The sequence below is a fragment of the Herpailurus yagouaroundi genome, unplaced genomic scaffold (assembly GCF_014898765.1).
Source record: "Herpailurus yagouaroundi ecotype Mexico unplaced genomic scaffold, PumYag 188, whole genome shotgun sequence".
In the NCBI taxonomy this organism is placed as follows: domain Eukaryota; kingdom Metazoa; phylum Chordata; class Mammalia; order Carnivora; family Felidae; genus Herpailurus; species Herpailurus yagouaroundi.
The window spans coordinates 13056554-13073670 of record NW_024412419.1 but is presented as its reverse complement, the minus strand read 5'-3'; the positions used below and the strand labels follow the sequence as shown (position 1 = coordinate 13073670).

Genomic DNA, 17117 nt, shown 5'->3' with positions numbered 1-17117 from the left:
CAGGTGATAGCAATTAGGGAAAGATCATTCCCAACTCTGTTCTAGTAGAGCAATTGGCAGAAAGGGGGGCGTCCAACCTGGCATGCTCCTGGGGTGATTTTGCTCTGGTGATGTGGCAGGGTCGGAGCCAGGGTGGTGAGAGCTCTTATAATAATACAGGATCCAAGGTGTAGATAAATGGAGGTACCAACATCTGTATGTTTAGAGACTCCATCCAGAAACTTTTTTTTTCTTCTTTCTGAAAGAAAACGGCTATGAAATTGCAGAAGCAGAATATTAGTTTTCTGTCACATCTACAACCTTTCCAAGTTAGCTAATTAAATTATACCTTCCAACAGAGAACGCAAACACAATTTCAGGTTCTAATCTCTCAGTAATCAAGCATTCTATTATCAATGTCCTCTTCCTTTTTCTGGGCTTAATTGCTCATTGTACTCCATGTGGCATTGATTAGCAGTAGGAAGAGTGTGTTCTGTTTTGTTGGCTTGCGGGCAAAGTGGCTATAAAAAGGCTTTGAATCTGAAAGCAAGCTCTATCCAGCTGTGATATGGTGAGTGGGGGGTCTGTCTGAGGAAGCAGATACGGCCAGCTTGTTTCATTTGAAGTAACAGCATAAAGCTGCATATTGGCCCATGAAGCAACAATTCTTGGTCAACCATGATCGCAAATCAACTGGGAGCTTTTAACAACAATGATTTGTGTAGAACTTTACAGTTTACAATACACTTTTTTGCAAATAGCATTTTGGTTCGTCTGAACAATAAATCCGTGTGTTAAACATTTTAATAAGATTTTACATATGAAAAGTCCGAAGTTTAACAAGACTAATTTGTGTCAGATCACATAACTAGTGTGTTGAAGATGGTATTTGGATACAGACGTTACAATTTCGAATCCTGTCCTCTTTCCATTATATTACACAATCTCCCAGCAACTATGAGTCAATTGAGTGTAATTTACCAAACCCTGACTGGTCCAATACCATGTTCCATAAACCAAGCTATGCACTAAGAGAGAGAAACAAAAAAATACCGGTAGAGGCAGACAACTTGAACAAAGGACATATTTGACTCTGATGTGTTGTATTACAGATTCAAGATACTGAAGAATCAAGAAGGAAAAAGGCACTCAGGAAGGAAAAACCTTCAAAGAGGAGGAGATATTTCAGTGGGCTTTTGACAGGTAAGACCAATTTTGACAATCATAAAAAGAGGAAGGGCATGGAGACAACATTCTGCAGAGGGATATGGTAAGAAAGAGTGTATTGGGGAAAAGTGAGTTAACATAACTGATATGATTGTAAAGTACAAGACAGAATGGCTGAAATGCAAACTTGGGCTCCATGTGAAGGAAATAACTTCACTGGGTAAGCAACAGAAAACTTGGATTTGTCCACAAATAGCACTGACACAAGTGGTTTTCAAGTTAACATCTTTTTCCCCTCTATGTAAGGAGAAGAGAGCCATCAAATACCAGTGCCAGTTATGACAGGAGGGGGACAGTGGGACGGTGCGCGTGGATGCAGCCTCTCTGACAGCAACGCTATTTGTACACATGGAATCTCAGCATCAAGGGCACACTCACGTTGCCAAGTACCTAGCCATTACTTCCCATTCTGAGTAGATTTCCTTTCCGAGATGGGGACCAGATCATCTCCACAAGTCCCTCTAATTCCAAGGTTCCATTCTATATTTCCGTACCCTGGGTCAGCTTTCAGGAAGGCAAAGTTAATTCATCCACTTGGCTTCTGGCTGCAGAATGACTGCATAGAGCCCTCTGAGTTGCACTGGGGATGAAAGGCATGGGGCAGATCTTTGTGTCTGCAAGGAAATCATTTGTCCTGAGATATCCCATTAATGATGGTTCCGTTTGTACATGCACTATTTCAATGACATGCCTTCCTGAGCCACCTGTGCTCCTCTCTCTTTCAGTGACTTGCCAGGTGGATTGGAGAACACTTTCCTTTTTCATAATTTGGGGCAGATGGTCATGTGGTAGAGGTAGAGCCCTTCCCTAAGGAATGTGGTGGGGGCCTTCTCAGAACAAAGGAAGGCAACGTGGCCCAGTCAACTTCTATACACGTATGCATAGCTCTGACATGACTCTGTAACTTGGACTGTGTCCAATCAGACTGTATGTGTCACCATACATGGGAGACAAAGCAGTAGAAATTGCATAAAGTGCTACACCTCGTTGCGCTCAGGGTTCAACCTTTGGGTCTTAACCTGCTGAGCCTGTGCTAGCACGAATAAAGCTACTTCTTGGAAAGAAAGGCCTTGGTATCCCATCCCTCTGTGCGAGAATCCTGCTACAGTCAAGCTAATGGAGAACAGCATCTTTTTCCAACTTTCCTTGCCAGTTTCTTATTCCTATTCTCATTGCTCCCCTGGGGGACAGGTGAGATTTGAAGCTTTGGTCTGCAAATCCCTACTTCAAATATCAGATGTCCCCAGGAGATGGCTGAGAGCTAGAAACCTAGGGCTTCCAGGCTGCTATAATCTTTCCCCCTGGCGAGGACAGACTCCACAATTTCTATCCTCTGCTAATGGCTCAATTATTAATTAAATGTTTGTTTATTTCCCCTGTGCATCTGGTACTCTCTGAAGTGTTGTGGGAGATCATGGACCATGAGAGAGAATACAATAGTGGTTAAATGCAGATGTTCTGGATCAGGACTATGTTTAAATGGTAATTCCCTGTGTGATCTGGGGAAGGATCTTCAACCTTGCTATAGCTCAGTTTCCTCATCTATAAAATGAAGTTGTTAACATTGGTACCTTTTCATAGGGTTCTCATGACTATTAAATAAATAAGTGGCTCCAAAAAATATTTGTCACAGAATAAAAGCTTTATATATTTTAGGCGCTGTTTATTATGATGATGATGATGATGATGATGATGATTATATAATTATATATTTACATGTATATGATATATACACACACACAGACATTTAATTATATAATATTTGCCTTTATAAAAGAACTAGCCATGAACACCAATAACTGGAATAAAATATGGCAAATGTTAATGTACATAAATGAAGTAATGTGAGAATTAAGATAGTTTGATGGCAGGAAACCAGAGAAGAGTTTACAAAGGAAAGTATACTTTGGAAAGTGTATTTTAATAAATGTCCGATGGATTTATGTTCTAGTTCTATTAATTTGAAAGTCCTGAGAACTCCTTATCTCCGATATCATGCTGTATTGTAACATTATTCCCCTGGATTGTCAAGTTCTTTGAGGCATGTGACATTATTTGGAGACCCTGTTACTGTAGAAATCAGGGAACTGCTGAATTCATTCTTTGTTATAGATGCAAGCTAGAGTATTTTAATTATTTCTATTATACATGTTCTACCAAAATATAAACACACCTCGAAGAGACCAGCATTTTTGCTTTCTTTCTGAAAGATGGTACATTTTTTTTTTTTTAAAAAGGGTATTCATTATCTTTGTCATGCTTTTTACAAGTCTCTGGTATTAGTGCCTGTGTAGTAGCACAGAGACTTCATCCAAACGTACTGTATCTTCCAAACTTCATCTCCACTATGGAAACTAAAAATTCAGACTGTACCAGTCTTAGCTCTTCTAAGTCCACAGTGTACTTATTGCTAAGCCCTAGGTAAAAACAAAACAAAACAAAACAAAATCATCTTCCTCTCCACCCTGCCTGCTGCCACCGGGTGTAGACCTCCGAATGGCCACCCAGCCCATTTTTCATACTGGTGTTATTGTTACAGTAACGATTATCTGACTCTCAAATCCTTTAGAAATTCTCTCTCTTCTGGATAGTTCCAGAACTGCTTAGCATAGTACACAAGATCCTTTGTCACTGTAATTTTTCTCACTGGCTGCGTCTTCTCCCCTGGCAGGCTACACACTGTGTGTTCCAACTATATGTATGTTTTGTGTTTTCCAAAAGCACCACATGATATTTCAAACCACATTCGTGTAGAATATTGCTCCCTTATCTTCCCAGAAAGTTCCTCTTCTTTAATATACACTTCAACTATCATTTTATCAGTGTAAATTTTCTGAGGTGTCCTCAAGCATGTAGTTGCTATTATAACTCTCTAATATGTACTGCCCTGCTGCACTTAATGTCTTGTATGGTTTTAATTTGCATGTCTTTATTTACGAGGACAAGCATATTTAATATGCTCATTCATCATTCTATCTGCACCTCAGATACTCAATATTCATCAAGTGATTGTTGAATGAATGTAGTTAAAACATCACATACTGGGGCGCCTGGGTGGCTCAGTTGGTTAAATATCCAACTTTGGCTCAGGTCATGATCTCACGGTTTGTGAGTTCAAGCCCCGTGTTGGCCTCTGTGCTGACAGCTTGGAGCCTGTTTCAGATTCTGTGTCTCCCTCTCTCTCTCTGCCCCTCCTCTGCTTGCATTCTCTCTCTCTCTCTCTCTCTCTCTCTCTCTCTAAATAAACATTTTTAAAAAATCAATTAATTAATTAAGACATCACACATTATCATTTAGAGATAATACATAAAACAGTTTGGGTTCAAGATATAAAATTCCCCATATTTGGTACCTATAATGGATCCAAATCCATTCTGCTTTTTAAAATATCAATAAAATACAAGCACATTTTTGTTGTATTTGGCTTCACTTTTTTTTTTACATTTTTATTATGAAAGAAAACCCAGATACATAAAACCACACAAATAAATGCATATTTTAGTGAATTATTATAAGATAAATATTCTTGTTCTCACCGGCCAGGTCAAGAAATAAAACTTTGTCGGGGCACCTGGGTGGCTCAGTCGGTTGAGCGTCCGACTTCGGCTCAGGTCATCGTCTTGTGGTTTGTGAGTTCGAGCCCCGCGTCGGGCTCTGTGCTGACAGCTCAGAGCCTGGAGCCTGCTTCGGATTCTGTGTCACCCTCTCTCTCTGCCCCTCCCCCACTCATTCTCTGTCTCTCTCACTCTCTGTCAAAAGTAAATAAACATTAAATTTTTTTTTTAAAGAAATAGAACTTTGTCAACCATCTCAGAAGCCCCTCCATTGTTTCATCCAATCTCTCCTCTCTCCCTCCAGAATTAACCGGTAGTGTACCTTTAATGGTAACCACTATCTTGTCTTTGTTTATAGTTATATTCTACCAGGATACATTCTAAATACTATAATTTAATATTGTTCATTTTATCTATATATATATGACGAAAAGGATTTTTCTTTACTCTTTAAAAGCTAGTAAGTTAATAGACTACACCCTGCTGTTGGTTCTTCTTGGTTGATATTTTCAGGGTTATGGTGTAGTCTATGATAGTAAATATGGGAGAAAGAGAGTTTTACTTGTCCCTTTCCAATCTAAATTCCTTTTATTTCTTCTATCGCCTTATTACACTGGATAAGACCTCGAGTATAATGTTAAATGAAAGAGACAACTGAATTCTTGTTTTGTTCGCATTCTTTAATAGAAAGTATTTGGTTTATCATTAATAAGGATGGTTTTAGCTGTAGGCTTCTATAAATACCCTTTATCATGTTGAGAAAGATTGCTTCTGTTCCTATTTGTGTCAAGAGTGGATTTTGAAGTGTATCAAATATGTTTTTTTTTTCTTTATCAAGATGATTACATACTTTTGGATCCGATGCTGGACATTGTGCATTTTATGTTCTTAGATTTTGAAAGTGTCTAGATTTTATTGTCTTACTTTAAAGAATATTAAAATTTGTTTTTGGCAAGCAGTTAATTTACTGAATGATCAACTTCATCCTTTCAAAACTTGAGTTTAAGGTTTGTTAAGGTGGTCCATCCTAGACCTAGTTTATTTTTACTTCTAAGGTGTAATATGATGTGATTCTCCCAGGGTCCATAATGAATACAGCATAGCCTTCTAGTCTGGTAAGTTGAACTTTGAGCACCTATGAGCCCTGTGTTAGCTTTAGTTTTGCCCAGCTTACTGGTCACCAGTAGTTTCTCATTCTCTGATAGTTGTCTTTTATCTAGTCTCATGAGTCTAACCCTAAACAGAGTATTTAGCCAAAGACTCAAGGGAATCCCTGTGGTAGTTTCTGGGGCTTTTTCTCTGCATGTACTTTCCTCTTCAGTATTCAGCCCTAAAAATCACATCCACGCCTCAGTATTCACTGAAATCTGATCCTTGGATACTCAGCTCAGCACAACTGGTCTTATATGCTTGGGGTTCTTCCCCATGTACCATGTAGTTATCAATTCTGTACAGACCATCAAGTGTATTTTCTTGTAAGAGCACTCCTCCAACTTCTAGAAACGGACTCCTCTGTATCATTCTCACACCCATCTGGTGCGACTTTGCCATCAAGACTTCTAAGTGGACCTTCCGCTTCTAGTCTAGGTATCATCAAATCAATTCTCCACGTGAATAACTGATCTAAAATATAAATACAAATATAACCATTTTGCTGTCCTCTATAAAAATCCTTCAGCTACTCCTTATTGCCTTAATGATAGAATATGCCACATGCAGAAAAGCCACCTACCTCTCAGCTTCTACGTCTTACCACTTTCAGCCTTGCATTTTATACTGTGAAGTACTGGGCTACTTCTCTTTTCCTGTGCACAGCAGGCTTTTTCACACTTTGTGTATTTCTCAAGATGTTTCTTCTGCCTGGTGCACTCTAGTCCCTCCTCTTTACCTGGCTAACATACTTTAAAATTCAGCACAGACGTTATCTCTCCAGGAACATTCTCTGAACCCTGAGCCCGGGTAAGTGATCTTCCTTAGTGCTACTACCATGCCCTATGGTTACCTCTATGTCTGCGATCAGGACATTCTCTTTTATAGTAACTGTTACTTGGTAGTAATTTTCCCCTGGAATATGTAATCTTGCCAAGAGCTGTTTTGTAAATATAAAGCCCATTGCAGTGTCTGATCCATGCTGTGTTCTCAGTAGTGTTTATGAAAGCACCTATCAGAAGCAATGTCCTCTTCCGTATCATGAGACATATATGTGTCTATGAACATTGGAAGTGTAAGAAAACGAAGGATCAGTATGTACAACCCTCTTATTTCACGAATGGGAAATTTGAGACACATAATAAATCCTGGACTGGAACGAGAATATCTTGGTTCCTAGTCTGGTAATATTTCCAGGAATATCATTCTGGGTATGATAGGAAGTTACAAAAATATTTTCCTCTTGCATTATTTACTTTAAAATTTTTAACCAGGTTCTGTTACACCTTCACAGTAAACATCACAGCAATCTTTGGATTTTATTTGTGCATTCCTGAAATTACATTCACTCGTATTGGTAACATTCTACGTTATTCTATATTTTTTTAATTTTCCCCATTATGATTTTGTCCTGAAACTATTGCCTTGATCTTTGGCCAAACCAACAAAGTGTTGGCTTTTCCTAATATAATGTCCTTTTTGGCAAAGGGGAATGGCTTCTGTATCCTGCATCTCTTACAAATGTTGAGGAGACTATTTGTCAACCAACATATTTATGCTGTCTTTCCAGGAGAGATGCTGAGTCTCAACAAGAATGTTTCTGTGTATATTTTTTGAGAAATCAATTATCATCATGGGTTGATCTACACTAGTAGTTAGAGTTGAGAGGATCTAGTCAGAGAAAACAGAATCCTAAGAAAATAAATAAATAAATAAATAAATAAATAAATAAATAAATAAAAATGTCTTTCCACTCAGTGTGTTAAGTAGGGAAGTTCAGCTTCGACTTGACTGCTACGGAACGATAGGCAAAAGCACTATTGAAAGGTTTTGAAAAGCCATCTGAGGAAATGGTACTTCGAGACAAGTCTGAGCTCTTCCAAACTCTGTGTGCCAGCAGACCAGCTGTTAACAAAGCAGTACATCTGAACTTCATTAATTTAACTTCTGATAAAAACACCCCCAGTGAGTTAGGACTCAACATTTTATCTCTCTCTGGTTTTATTGAGGCTTTGATATCAGAAATGGGTATACAAAAGAATCTTCCACCAGCTACTACCAAGTGACTATAAATAGTTTGTAGAACTTGAACTTCTCTGGTAAACTGGTAGATGATGCTTTTAAACTGAATGTAATTCAAATAATATTGACATCTTCTTGTTTTGGAATCACTGGTTTCGGGCACCAACATCCAAATCTGACTTCCTAAGCAAATGGCATAGACTGTGAAGTTACGGTGGGGATGCCCCGACTATATCAGAGGCAGAAACCAGTGCCTGTTTGAAGGGCTGTAAGCAAAACAGTAGCCATGGTATCACAGCGGTCAACAAGTCTAATCAGGACACATTTCCTGAGGGAGAAAACCATTCTAATATTTTTCGTGGATTTGGGACATGTACTCAGAGTCCAGACTTCCAGGATAGAATGTTTCATTGTCTGACTTTAAACTCTACACCTGTCCCCAGTGTCCAAGGCAGAAAGGAGAAGAAACAGTTGGCCCTCAGGCTTACATAATCAAATGTTGGAACATAGATCCAACTTCCACTGAGATACCACATGAGAAGGGGGGTGTGAATTGGAGAGAGCTGTTGAGAAGGAGAAGTGGGTATTGAGCTGTCAAAATATGACAAGTACTGGGGTGCCTGGGTGGCTTAGTTGGTTCACCATCTGACTTTGGCTCAGGTCATGATCTCACGGTTCATGTGTTCGAGCCCTACATCAGACTCTGGGCTGACATCTCGGAGCCTGGAGCCTGCTTCGGATTCTGTCTGTCTGTCTGTCTCTCTCTCAAAAAATAAATTAAAAAAATTAAAAAGAAGCATTAAAAAATATGACAAGTGCTCACTTCTACCTGCTGGTAAGAGAAAAAAGAAAACATTCTTGGTCTCATAGAGCTCACAGTACTATGGGAATTACAAACAAAACAAAACATCAATAAAATACACACACACACACACACAAACCACAAACAAAAACAATTGAGGGGAGAAGGTCTCAAATGAAGTGAGAGATGTACTGGGTGCAGGAGAAGGGGTCCGAACACTGTCAATGAGAACGGCGTTGTGTATCTCCCATCCTGACTTGCGAGAGTCTGAAGGGGGGCAGTGGTACGTCAGCTGTGGTACTCGTTACCACTGCTTCCCTGTACTGTCATCATCTCTTTCTAGTCTCTCTGTTGACTACCCTTGGTCCGTGTGCGTACAATGTATAATCACATGTAGAGTGGAAACAAAAATAAAAGCTGCCATTTGTTGAACACACACTGCTCGCAAGGCCTGGAGATGCAGGAGAATTCTAAGGCAAATGTTATTGTTCCTATTTGAGCAAAGACTCTGGATGTTGAGCGAGGTTTTCAGTGCTAGTGAAAGTCAAAGCCTAGATTCTAACATATTGACTCCAAGACCCAAATTCTTAAGTGGGAGAACCCCGTGCTGTAAAATACCAGATATGGAAATACATAGTGAATATTTTCTGACACTTATTACAGAAATAGGAAAATCCAAAAGGAATGCCAGTAAAGGACCCAGGTAAAGAATGAATGTAGTCAAGGTTATGGTAACACAGTTGTGGCTTCTGAGACATTTCTGCAATAGCGATGACTGGGATTTAAAAGCCGGGACTAGAATTGAGAAGATAGGGACCCTGAGTCTGGCATCGTTGTTTTTCGTCTGTGTGACCATAGAGAAGTCACTTAAAACCACTTGAACATTTGGTTCTCATCTATAATATAAAAAACATAATATTTCTCTCCCAGAGGTTGTTGGAAACCTTAAAGACGACACACGTGAAATGGTTTTATTAACTTTGGGTGTTACGGAAATGCGCTGATGTTTACTACCTTCATTACGCTACAGGGAGTACTAATGGGTATGATAAATCTTCCAAGTGTGTTTCTTCCTGTTTTTCACAGTTTGGAACTGTGATTGTTTATTTCAGTGACTTGGCAAAAAGAAAATAATTCTCCTTGAAATATAGGAATCATCTCACAGCTCCACTTCAGGGCAGCTGGGGTTTTCTCTCCACGCTGTGAAGTTCTGCACCATTTCTTCTGTAATTCACTGCTGACTTGGACAGCAGGCCTACTCTGCAGTGGGAGTTAACGAGTGCCTCTCCCGGAGAAGCATTTACTGGAAGGGGAATCACGTCTCTCACATTGACTCTCCCTGGTAATCTTTTCAGTTAGCTTTGTCTCAACATTTGTGGAAGGTTCTGGGTGCTCTGGGACTATTTCCATTCGCACTTTTGGAAAGATGATTTAAATGCTCTATTTTCAAAACTCCAGTTACTGTAGGATTTCTCCGTAGGGACAGAAGCTTAGTGAGAAAGAGTTCTGTGATTCATGTGCTTGCACAGTGGATTCACGGAGCTATGAAGCTATAAACCATCTTGAGAACAAGAGGATAAAGGTCTGTTCACCAAGAAATGTAGCCTAAAAATCAAGAATTGGGTTCGCTCTGTCTCTCTCTGTCGCTGTCTCTCTCTGTCTTTGTCTCTCTCAGTATGTCTCCTTCCTTCCCTCCCTGCATCCTTTTTTCCCTTCCTTCCTCTTAAGAGTTAGGTATAAATATGTTCATTTTGAGACATGTCCAAACTCATTCCAAGATTTTAGGGGTTAGGGCTCAGGTTTCTTACCATTCTCGAGGGCCTCCAATCCCCTCACCATGTCTCCTCAGCCATATGTCCTCAGTCCTATAGAGAGAGGTACTAAAGCGGAAAACCAAGTACCTCAACCCTTGCCAGAGATGAAAATTATGTGCTCACTGCTGAGAATCACCCCAGCAGGCAATTGGGAAGGATGGTGGCTTTACAACAATGAAAGAGAAAGTTTTGATGAACACTGTGTGAGCTCAGTTCCAGCTCCAGAACTTACTAGTTGTTTGGCTTGGAGATCATTAACTTCCGTGAGCCTTAAATTTTTTATCTTTAAATGGGAGGACGTGACAATGACTGTCAGAGATTTTGTGAGCATAAAACAATGACAATGAATTGGATAGTTAAGAGACAAATAGGGTAGGAATGAGTGTTTGAACTTAACTTCCTGAACTAGTAGGCACTGCTGCCCCTATCTCTGACCAGAAACAGAATTGCCTGTTTACAGGACACTTTTTGTGACCTTTCTCTACTTCACACCTTATTGCACAGTGGATTCACGGAGCTATGAAGCTATAAACCATCTGTGCAATAAGGAATTCTCCAACCCTGGTATGAGACGGTCACAGTCAATAGCTGCCTATTTCCTCAGCTCCCAGGAGAAGGCTTTCATGAATGTGTGTAAAAATAATGGTCTTTTGGGGCGCCTGGGTGGCGCAGTCGGTTAAGCGTCCGGCTTCAGCCAGGTCACGATCTCGCGGTCCGTGAGTTCGAGCCCCCGCGTCAGGCTCTGGGCTGATGGCTCAGAGCCTGGAGCCTGTTTCCGATTCTGTGTCTCCCTCGCTCTCTGCCCCTCCCCCGTTCATGCTCTGTCTCTCTCTGTCCCAAAAATAAATAAAGGTTGAAAAAAAAATTAAAAAAAAAAAATAATGGTCTTTTCTTGATTCTTTTGGGCACATGTCAACAGACTGGACCGTGCTGCTTGTATCTTCTTGTTGTATTTTAGCACCACGTGGACATATCAGTCAGCTTACATATTAAAGGGGCATATTGTACCAAGGATTTAATATTGTCAATAAAAGGGGATAATCTCTCAGCAGTTTCTTTGAATCTCCCCTACATGACTCTTATTCAGATAATTTCTTTCATCTTGAAGGCAGTTTTACAAATATTAATTAACAAGTGAAATTTAGAAATAATAATACTGTGGAAGGAGAAACATTTTTCCTTCCTTCCTCCTTTTCTTCTTTCCTTCCTTCCTTCCTTCCTTCCTTCCTTCCTTCCTTCTTTCCTTTCCTCTTCCCTCCTTCCCCCCTTCCTTTCCTTCTTCCTTCCTTCATCTATGGATATAGCTAAAACTCCAGTTAGAGGTTTTGGCCATTTCATGGCACTAAAATAGAAAATAACGAAGTTTGGCCCACCAAAAGGAAGATGTTGCTTAAACACCCTAGGCTTTCAGGTGGGACTCTTGATGGAGTTAAGATGCAAGGAGTTAGGAATTTACTTTCGTTTAGGAATTTACTTATAGTTAAGTAAACCATCCCCCATAAAAAATAAAGTCCAGCATTAAAGCTCATTTGTTGATTAGATCAAGGTGAGCTACTCCTACCCCAATAGCCTGTGAGAAGCAAGAACAAATACTTTCTAGAGAACAATAATATTATTGAGAGCTTTAAGTTATTTCTATATGTTTCATATATAAAATGAAATGTCCAGGGGCACCTGGGTGGCGCAGTCAGTTAAGCGTCCGACTTCAGCCAGGTCACGATCTCACCGTCTGTGAGTTCGAGCCCCGTGTCGGGCTCTGGGCTGATGGCTCAGAGCCTGGAGCCTGTTTCTGATTCTGTGTCTCCCTCTCTCTCTGCCCCTCCCCCGTTCATGCTCTGTCTCTCTGTGTCCCAAAAATAAATAAACGTTGAAAAAAAAATTTAAAAAAAATAAATAAATAAAAAATAAAATAAAATGAAATGTCCAGCATATAATAAAAAAGTTAACTGGGCATGCAGAAGGATAAAAATTCATCAAAAATCAAGGCGAAAAACATATAATGGTCAGCAGACAACAGATATTCCAGATATTTGAGCTATCGGAAAATAAATTTAATGACACTAAAATGTATACTAATATATTAAAAAATAGATGTCAGATTAAGAATTTCAGCAGATAACTAGGAAATATTTTTAAAAAATAAAAATACAATAATTGTCATATTTGACAGAAAAAAATCAATGGCACAGTATGTAAACTGAAGAGACATACACAGAAATAAATATCAAGTTGAATCTAATAAAAATTCTTGAAAAATAGACAGAAAAGCTTAAAAGCAATCAAGGGTACGCATGCAGTGGGGGCGGGGGGTAATGTCACCCTCAAAGAGACAACATTAAGGTTTGTAAATAACTTTGCGGTAGAAAGAATGAAAACCAGAAGGCAACTTAAGGAATCTTCAAAGTGCTGATAGAAAATAGTTGCCAATGTAGAATTGCATGGCCTTCAAAAAGGAAGTTAAATAAAGACTTTTTAGACAGAGGCACACACTGGAGTCATCACCAGCAGACACACACTGGAGGGAATATTAACAGGTGTCCTTCTGGCACACACACACAACTGCCGCTTAGTGGAAGTGTCAACAATGGACAAAGAAATGAAGGCAAAGAAAAGGTATCTGTGTGGTAAGTCTAAGTAGATATTGACGATACTATCTTACGGAATTTAAAATAGAAAGTATTAAAATAGTCAGATTGAAAAAAAAAGGTAGGGGCACCTGGGTGTCTCAGTCGGTTGAGTGTCCAACTACGGCTCAGGTCACGATCTCACGGTCCATGAGTTCTAGCCCCACGTCGGGCTCTGTGCTGACAGCTGGGGGCCTGGAGCCTGCTTGGGATTCTGTGTCTTCTTCTCTCTCTCTGCCCCTCCCCCTCTCATGCTCTGTCTCTCTCTGTTTCATAAATAAATAAACATTAAAAAATTTTTCTAAAAATCTTTATTTCAAAAATAATAAATAAATTTCAATGACATACTGTGGTAAAACTTTAAAATGCCAAAACCAGGGGCGCCTGGGTGGCTCAGTCGGTTGAGCGTCCAACTTCAGCCCGGGTCACGATCTCACGGTCCGTGAGTTCGAGCCCCGCGTCGGGCTCTGGGCTGATGGCCTGGAGCCTGCTTCCGATTCTGTGTCTCCCTCTCTCTCTGCCCTTCCCCCGTTCATGCTCTCTCTCTGTCTCAAAAATAAATAAAAACGTTAAAAAAAATATTTTTTTTTTAAATAAAATGTCAAAACCAAAGAGAACACCTAGTTTAAAAAGCCAGGACATAAAGATAGATCACCTACAAAGGAATATCAATTAAACTGACACATGGCTAATTAATCAAGAATAACAATAGAAGTCAGGAAATGGAGGAATAATACTTTAAAAAAGCTGAGAGAATATATTTCCAGCCGAGGATTATGTATCCAACAAATAATCTTTCAAGAACAGAAAGAAGTAAGATAAAGACCTTATTAGATAGGGAAAGACGAGATAGTATCTCACCAGCAGAATTTCATAAAAAGCATTTCTAAAGGATATACTATGGAAGTAGAAAAACTATCCCAGAAGGAAATTCTGAGATGCAAAGAGTGTGAGCAAAGAAATTGGTCAATCGGTGGGTTAACTTACTGAATGTTGTCGTTTTTAATAAAGATAACAATATTAATATTAATATATAGTAATATTAGCTACACCATAGAAGTAAAATGGCACAATTTAAATTTTGGGGAGAGTGCAGTGAAAAGTCCTGACTTTCTTATACTGCTCAGCATCAGTGGGAGATACGTGACCCTCATTAATTTCAGGCTTTTAAAAATACGCACAGTAAAATCACATGATGACTCCATAAATTCTAAATTGGAGGGAGAAGAATAAAAGAAATGACAAATAAAAATAATTTTTTAAATGCATGAGAGGAGACAAATGAGATCTAGATTCAACAAAGGGACAAAAATGACAGAGCGAGATTTTGAAATAAGTCCAAATATACCGATCACCATAAATTTAAAAGGGTTAAACTGACAAGTTAAAATAAATTGCTGGGTCAGATTTAAAACAGAAACCAGTCTAGGTATACACTGTTTTAGGAGACACACATTGGATTTTTCGGTGTCTAAGTCATGCTACTAACCTGGGCTCCCTTTAATTCACTTGGAGGAAACTGGCTCAACACCGGGGATGCCCCTGGTGGAATGAGATACAGTGAAGAAAGCAGAGAAAGGAAAAGATCCTCAAGGAAGTTTCTTTTACAGCGATGTGCATCCAGTTGGCCTTCTGACCTCATTTAAAACTATTTCCACCACAGTGGTCTCACACAGCTCATCCATCGCACCCCATCCCTAATGTCCAGACTTCATAAAATGCTGCAAGGAAACCTTTAATCTTTTCAAATATCTGAACTCAGACCCCACGAATATGCAATGCAGAATGGACTCAGTTACAGTAGGATTTTTCCATGGCTTTCAAAAGGTGCTTCTAGCTTATCAGTTGTTCCACGTCCATAGGTGATTCAAAAGTGAGTCCTTTGTGAAGGATTACCTGGTATGTGGGCTATATAGGGAGCAGGAAAAGAGGGGGTGTCTCTTAGGCTGTGCCATAAAGGTTTAAACTGCATGAGGAAAAAGAGAATTCTAATTTTTTTAAAGTGATGAAACCACTCTCTGCTAGGTGATAAAATAGAAAGGTACTCATCCATGAAATAGAAATAGCTGACGTCTGCAGCTTCTGACATTTCACTCGTGTTTCTGGAGAGAAATGTTTGTTACCACAACATCACCGATGAGGAGATGGGCCTGGCACTTTTAGATTTGGAGGGTAACTTACCCTCCTCGCAGATACCTCCAGTGAGACAAAACTTGTTCTCCACACTTCTTCCTCAGGCCAGAATTTACCCCCCACCCTTCAGTGGGTGGAAAAAAAAAAAAAAAACAGAAGAGAAACAACCATTCATCTGATATCTTCATCTCTCCAGAAATGTATTTTCTTCCTCGTGTCAGAACCTACTTGCCAGCTTCCAAATATAGGGGTCAATAAGGAAATAACCTTAGAATTTCTCAGAAAGGATGAAGAGTCAGTCTGATGCATTTAGCATGAAGGTAAGCACAGAGTCAAATCTTCCTAAGCGACTCTAACCTAGACTGTTGCAGGTTCTACTTGGTCTTGGGCACCAGGCTCTTCCTCCCAGCTTTCCCTAATCCCCACACCATATTCAGTCAAAATCATGTATCAGTTCAGCCTCACGGTCTAATACATAGCACCAAATCCATATCATCTCTCCTGTTCTTGACCTTGATCATATATCTGGCAATGGGGCTACTACCTTTTTCAAGATCCACCTTGTGCCATATATGGTGAGTGGCCCCAGTCTTTTTGATGGGCCCGTGTTTTTCTTGATCATAGTATAGCTTATACTAGAGACTCCATTATCTTTGTTAGTCTTCCTCAAACCAGGGATTTGATCTCTGGAATTGAAATGCTAATTCACAGGCTGAGATCCTTCTGCCTGCAGACAGATCTAGGTCTTGCCACATGTCCAAGTACCACTGCGAGTAAGTGTCTCTCATTTCTCCACGTGACCTCTGAGTTTGACTGTTACCCTGAATCCACCAGCAACATCTGGAGACATTGAGTCCAGATGAGGTTCATTAGTTATTACTCCATATAGGACTGGATTGGTATCCCCTCTACCACCAAAATCCGGGGGCAGCTCTTGATACAAATCCCAGGTCCTCCTTTTCTCTTTCACACTGCAATTAACTGCTTAACGATCCCTATATATAAAACTCAGGTTGGTTATCCTTATCCCGATTCATAGGGTTATGTCTATTTCAGTATGATTTTTATTACTGTCAAGCCAATAGTTGATTACATTTTCAACCAAAGTTATATCTACTTTGGTCATAATGAGATTTTGATTTTGAAAAATGCATGCAGAATCATGGAATTTTCAGGTAAATTTTCAGGTAAATATTTGCTGAACATCATTTTGGCATTATGAGAGAGGCTATGTTTTTGGCCTGAATTTTGCCCTTAGTTACATTAGACACTCCTGAGATACCTTTAACCTAAAGAATTTTACTTCACAGAAGATTCCCAAAAATGTATGTCACATGGGCAGAAACGATTTTATGCTGTTTGGTTTTGTTAAACAAAATGAGATATCGATATAAAAGTTCTGCTCCGGTGGTTTTAAGGCCGTGAATTGAGATCGGGGTTTTGATGTAAACAGAAAGGAGATTGATTTTTGCCCAAGATGTCTGCAATATGGTTATTAGGAGTAAATTAAACACCTAAGGAAATGTGTTCGCAGCCTCCATCTGCTAATTCTCATTAGGAGTCGGGGCAAAATTACGCAGAGGACTGTCACAGGGGAGGCTGCACAGTCTACTCAGCTCCCCTTTCCTTCACATCCACTCCATGGCCGGCATTGCAGGGAGCTGACTGGCCTGCAGGGGGAGCACGACAAGGTCCTGGAGGAATGAGAGCTTTGCCTTCAGCACAGGCTCCTAGTGCTTCTTTTGCTGCGGCCTCCTTCCCGCTCCCCTGTGAGATTTGCCTCCTCCTGAGCCTGAGCTGTATTATCCCCTCT

The 17117-nt window shown here is 39.8% G+C and overlaps 1 long non-coding RNA gene across 4 annotated transcripts in view; it reads left to right on the top strand.

Moving 5' to 3' along the window:
* LOC121044138 (uncharacterized) overlaps window positions 1-17117 on the top strand; it is a 213909-nt gene that overhangs the window by 167758 nt on the left and 29034 nt on the right. For all 4 annotated transcript variants that reach the window (XR_005797160.1, XR_005797162.1, XR_005797159.1 and 1 more), the window contains one exon: window positions 1092-1182. This is a non-coding gene — a long non-coding RNA (uncharacterized LOC121044138). The remainder of the gene's footprint in view (window positions 1-1091; window positions 1183-17117) is intronic.